The sequence below is a fragment of the Quercus suber genome, unplaced genomic scaffold (genome assembly GCF_002906115.3).
Source record: "Quercus suber isolate HL8 unplaced genomic scaffold, Cork oak 2.0 scaffold_28, whole genome shotgun sequence".
NCBI lineage: Eukaryota > Viridiplantae > Streptophyta > Magnoliopsida > Fagales > Fagaceae > Quercus > Quercus suber.
In genome coordinates this window covers 1,191,104-1,197,422 of record NW_027069493.1, presented here as the reverse complement: position 1 = coordinate 1,197,422, position 6,319 = coordinate 1,191,104, and the positions used below count along the sequence as shown (strand labels likewise).

Genomic DNA, 6,319 nt, shown 5'->3' with positions numbered 1-6,319 from the left:
GGTCTACAAACTTTTTTTTAATATAATTTTTAAAATTAAAAAAAAAAAACTTGAAATTTAAGTATTTTATAAGTGAGGTGATTATTACAAATTAATTAAAAAATATATCTAATAAAACTTAGAAAATTATTAATTGATGTTGTGGGGGTAAAAGTCTAACCTTATGTATTGGGCCTAGGGTCCTACTTGAAGATTACTGTGTGTCCGAAGAGAAGGAAGTGGTTGAGAAGGAGTCCGTGTGAAAGAGATATACCTGGAAATGAACGAGGAATTTAGTCCGAAGAAAGTACCAGTGATCCGAAGAGTTCATTCTCCTCGAATACAAAACGTCTCGAACAAGCAAATATCTGGAAGGTTCGAGTGATCTTCCTAAAGTCTTCAATGAGAAGGATGAGCTTTGGGCATGCCTGGAGATGATAAGAACGGATAAATATCTAAAAGAAAAAGTTGCTACCACTGTGTTTAATACATTGCAGCAACTTTCCTAGCCGCATTTATGTGGAGAAGACCCCTGAACAGTGTAATCTCAACTACCACCACTCACAGAGAGCTAAAGAAGATACTTGACGTGACATATACTCAAGTGGATACATAAATGAAGAACAAGTAAACGATGGAGATGATGGAGAAGGATGCTATATAAAGAGAAGAGGCCTCCAGTAATTGAGGGGGGAGAAAAAAGAGAATAAGAGAGGAAGAAAGATTTTACTGTAGCACTAAGAACTGGTATTCACTGTTCAATCAATAACATTCCTCTTCAGACATCATTTTGTTTAGCTTTTAAGTGTGTTTTTACATTGGTTTATTCCCGAATACTATAGTTAACAGTTGCTAAATTCACAACTAACCCAGCTCTTTCACCCACTCTCTACAAATTTATTGTTTTGGGCTTGGGTTACAAATCCTGACCCTACAGATGTAATTATAGATTTAAGTTACAAAATGTGTAACTTAAACCCATTCCTATAATAAAATTTTATAAAATATACATATGTCATATTCTTTGAGAATTATTTCATTTAGCCTAGCTCCCATCTCATTTTTTAATCAGTGACATGCATCACTATTCTTAAAGGGAAATATCTACTATTCATTTTACATTCTATCTTAGCAAAGGTTTGACTGAATTATTATTTTTATTATTTATTTATAACATATACATGTAAGATCTGTAACATATTTTTTTTTTAGAGGAGGGTTGTGTTTGGGAACAGATTATAAACCTAGCTTATTTTACTACCTAGCTTATTTTTATTATTATTTTACTACTTAGTACTATTTACGGATTCCACTGTACTATTTCAGTTAGCTTTTATATTTATTTATAGTACTTTCAGTAAAAAAATTTTAATTTTAGCTAAATAAGTTGTAACATTTTTTGTTTAAAAATGAGACTGAGTAAAGAATCTCACTATTAAGAGTTGCCTAGAAGCCTTAGAATTTTTTTTTTTTCTATTACAGGAGAGCAAACATAAATTCATAATAGCATGGACATAAAAATGTCATTTTTCTCTTTGAAAAAAATTGAGCCTTTTTATAAATTTAGCCAAAGATGAAATTTTATGAAGGAAAGAAGAGAAAGCGTGATCAAATTGTGCTTATGAGCTGTCCAATCATTTTGAGGCGCTGCTAACTTGTTAAAATTAATAATCTGTAACAAACTAAACACATTTAATTTTTGTTTGACTTTATGAAATTTAGCCATTACATAAATGTTTGATGCCTCACATTGCTCACAATTTTCGTTATCTATATATATATATATATTGATTTAGTTTAAAGTTTAAACTCTGAAGAAAATCCCTAGAAAGCATCTTGTATTTACATTGTTTATTAGAACATCACTTACCTATTTGGAGGTAGATTAAAAAAAATTTAAGAAACTACACCATTGCATGATTTGCTTTTATTTAACTTCAATTTGTGTTACAATTAATTTAATGAAGAAGTCATTGCTTAAACATGCAATTGCTTACAAAAAAAAATTATTAGACAGTGTTTGAAAGACCAAAAAATATTAAAGAATCAGATAATTCATTGCTTAGAAATTATAGAAACAAAACAAAATATATATGACTAAACAATAGAGAAATATAAGAGAAAGATGAGTTACATTCGAAAGAATAAATTATCAACGTTTAAGTTTGAGTTTAAGTTGGACTTGTTAGAGATATAGAGAAAAATAGTGTTTTTAATTTTATTTTTTATTTTTTAAATATTGTGTTGTGCTGACGTGGAAAATTGTGGTGCCAGTAGAGACTTCAGTTTTATATAGATACTAGTATTATGCCCGTGCGATGCAAGGTTTAATTAAGAATCATATGTAACATAAATAAAAGATAACAACAACCAAGTATTTGTATTTATCTAAAAATTGATAGAGATGTATAAAAAAAATCAATAAGAACAATTATAATTTTTCTATCCATGAGGTATTTAAAAAAAAATAAAAAATAGAATTAAAAGTTGATATTAGTAGTTGTATATGTGTCCTGTGGGGGGGAAAGCCCAACCATACGCAGTGGGCCTAAAGTCCAGTGGGAAAGTTATTGTATTTTCGAAGAGGCTAAAATTGGCGAGAGATACTTCGCGTGAAAGAAGGATACATGGGGACAAAGAAATTCCGTCCGAAGAGAGCATCAGTGTTCCGAAGAGATCATTATCCTCGGATGTAAAGATTCTGGGTCATATAAATATCTGGAGGGTTCGAATGAGCTTACTAGTGACTCCAGCAGTCTAGATAAGCTTTGGACACGCCTGGAGATAAGGGGAATGGAGAAATATCTAAAAGGAAAAGCTGCAACCACCGTATTAAATGCACTGCAATAACTTTTCTGGCTGCATTTATGTGAAGAAGACCCCTAAACAATATAACTTCAGCTACCGCCACTCACAAAAGGCTGAGGGAGATACATGACATGACATGCACTCATGTAGGGAGCTAGATGGAGAACAAGTGGACAATGGGGATGATGGGGGAGGATGCTACATAAAGAAGAAGGGCTCCTAAAAAAGGGGAGGAGATTGGTCAGACTGTAACCCTAAGAATTGTAACCTGTATTCAATTTATCATAAGTCTCTTCAGACTTGAACTTACTTGATCTTTACGTGTATTTTCATGCTGGTTTATACTTGTATGTTGTGATCAACTGTTGTAAGCTCCATAATTAACTTAGCTCTATCATCCACACTCTACAAATTTATTGTCTTGGGCTTGGGCCACAAATCCTAACCCTACATGTCCTATGATTTTTTTTTTTTTTAATTAATGTTGATATGAACAATTAGTGTGAAACCAAAAAAATTATATATGTTTTTAAAAATCTAACAAAATTTCTACAATTTGATGAAGCCACATGGCACAATTAGTGTGAAACCAAAAAAAATTATATATGTTTTAAAATTCTAACAAAATTTCTACAATTTGGTGAAGATACGTGGCACAACCACGACTTCTAAACTCAACTCTTATTATATAGTATATGATATATAATGTTCGTGTGTTGCACGGTTTTATGTTAAAACTTGTAGAATATATATAATTATTATAACCAAATAAGTAATTATTATAACAAAAGGAATAAATTGTATTGGTATAACAACCATCAAATATAAAATGTAGCACCTCAATACAAAATTATCTTCTAACATACCAATTGTGCTATAATATCATTTGTAGTTACATGTATCAAACTATTCGCATATGAATTTTATATCTAATGGATCTACAATATAAGTGATTTGCAGTATTGTTAACAATAATATTAATGATTAAAATCTTTAAACAAAGTAACATAAAATTGGCCACTTTTAAAGATTGAACTATTCGAGGAATAAAACCTTTGTGCTAATTAAAAAAAAAATGCGAAGTTCTACATCTAAATTACAAACCTTTCTTAGGATGCTTGAAATCTTTTTTGACAAACCTATAATAAAAAAAAAATCAAGAAGAAAATTAAATAGAGTTAAAAAAAAAAAACAAAGTACCATATAGATTGCAAAATTGTATGTAAATTTAATAGTCAATGATTGGAATTTTCTACGAAAACTTACATATATATTGGACAACAAAATAATTAAATTTGATCAAACCATTAACATATGAATTAGATCAAACATAAGGAAATTCCCCCCTAAAAAAAGAAAAAAAAAAGGAAATTAGCTTAAACAAAAGGCAACAAATACATAAAACATATTTAATTGATTATAATAAAAAATTAGACTAAAAAATACATACCTACATGATTGTAGGTAGAAAAATGGAAGCCTAAATAAAAAAACTGTACAATAAGTTAGAGAATGAAAAATGTGGGGCCAGAAAATCAGGTAGCCTTGGCCCACTCCAAGCTAGGCCCAAATGGCCCACGCCGAGGATGCATGATGGGGTCATCCGAGACCTCGGAAAAACACGAGGACCACCCTACCAAAGGACTCCTGGAATATCCGAGGAGGAGAGGGCCCAGTGCCACGCGTTGGCAACAGAAGTACGGAGAAGGGGCAAGCCTTGGGCAAACTGTCACCTCGGCATTGAATATGCTCACCTAACCCTTCTGGCCGCATTAATAGGGATGTGAACCCTTGACAGAGCAACATCAATCAGGGTGAACCACTAGACCAGGGATATGACCTTGGATGGGACGGACGGTCAGAACGGAGGCCAATAGATGATCAACAGAAGGCAGAAGGAAAGAAGGAGAGATATATAAGAAATGGGGATATATAAGAAAGGAAAAGGGAGAGAGTTTTGGGGGGGGGGGGGGGGGGGGGGCGGGAGTATGGGAAGAAAAAACCTCCTCGGCCATGGGCCGAGGAGCATCCCCCAGTTGTAAATTGGTCTTAGTATCTTTCAATAAAAGAAAAGTAGTTGATGCTTCATGAAGGCCGGTAAGCGCCTAAACTTTCGATCCACTCTCTACAAATTTATTGTTCTGGATTCGTTGGGCCTGGGGGAACCCATATCTTTTGGGCTACAAAAACGGACCCTACAATTGGCGCCGTCTGTAGGGAGGATTAGTGCGCTGGCCGGCGCAACAGGCGATCGTTCTAAGTAATCATTCTACGGAAGATTGGTGGTGATGCAAAAAAAAAAAAAAGGGAGAACTACCAAACAAACGTTGCAAAAAGATAAAAGTTCGAAACAGAAGATTCAACAAAAACGGAAAGAAACTGCACATTACTTTATTAAACAAAAAGTTACAATGTACAAACAGAGGCTCAGGCAGGCGTGTTTTAAAACTACTCCTACAGGCTAATCCTACAAACAGAGGCCCAGGTGGACCCGTCCTAAAACTAGCTAGAGGGAAGTGTCAACCCGTGCTTTTATTGGCATCAAGAGAATGGGAGAGCTTGACAATAGAATGAGGGAAGGGGGCTGAGGCTGGCTTGCTTCAAGGCCACCAATAACTCCTTTCTCGGTGCGGCGGAGCTTGAACAAAGCGAGGAGTAGATGCAGGGGCACCGGGACGCCCTCCCCCGTGATGTTCCCATGATTCTCTCCAATCCTCACGAGCGTTGGCCGTTGGAGACGGCAACACTCGGGCACCAGCCATAACATGAGTTCGCGCGTCTCCTCCGTCGGGGGTGCGCTCTGGGGAGAGACATTAGGTACTGCAGCGACATCCCTCCTGGCCACCGTGCACAGCACTGTCAGTGTTACGCCTAGACTCTGCCGCGCCGGAAGCCCAGTGGGGGCTGCGGTTACAACGGCTCTTGGCACAGATGTCCTCACACCCGCCCAAAGCCGCCCCATATCTGCCAACTCCGGTCACAATTCCGGCGGGGTTATTAAAGGGGCTTGAGGAGCCGAAAGGGCGTGTTTCTGTTTGTGTTGGGAAGTTCATAGAGTATGGAAAAACCATCCCCCCGGAAAGTCTTATATAGAGGATGAAGGTTGGTGAGAATTAATCCACACAGAATTCGAAAAGAGAATTATAAACAATGCTAATCACGAAGCTACCAAATTCCAAGGGGACCGTAAACCGCTGGATTTGTGTTAATTCACGAGGACATTAATGAAGGCGCATCTCGCACACCGAAACGGCAAGCGCGGAGCGCGAACGGCCAAGGGACGCCTCGTAAATGAAAAAGATGGGGGACTCGAGCTGGAGGCGAGGTCAACACCACGTGTAAGATCATAGTCCGACCCAAGGAGGAATCATCTCCAATAAAGCGGTCCGAGGACAAACTCCTACTTACAGAGAAATGGAAGCGTTAGATAGAACCAAGGCATTGCATAGTCCTCGGACTCAAGCCTATGGGGAAACTAACCGCTCAGCTATACCTGGGTACTAGACAGAACTAAGGTATTGCATGGTCCTCG

At 36.6% G+C, this 6,319-nt stretch overlaps 1 long non-coding RNA gene across 2 annotated transcripts in view; it reads right to left on the bottom strand.

Annotated features, from left to right (window-relative positions):
- Positions 1-3,269: 3,269 nt before the first annotated feature.
- LOC136066053 (uncharacterized) overlaps positions 3,270-6,319 on the bottom strand; it is an 8,933-nt gene continuing 5,883 nt past the window's right edge. The window contains exons 3-4 of one of the 2 annotated variants that reach the window (XR_010627585.1): positions 4,054-4,133; positions 3,270-3,926 (exon numbers count right to left, since the gene is read on the bottom strand). This is a non-coding gene — a long non-coding RNA (uncharacterized LOC136066053). The remainder of the gene's footprint in view (positions 3,927-4,053; positions 4,134-6,319) is intronic. The other variant, XR_010627583.1, reaches the window with a different exon arrangement.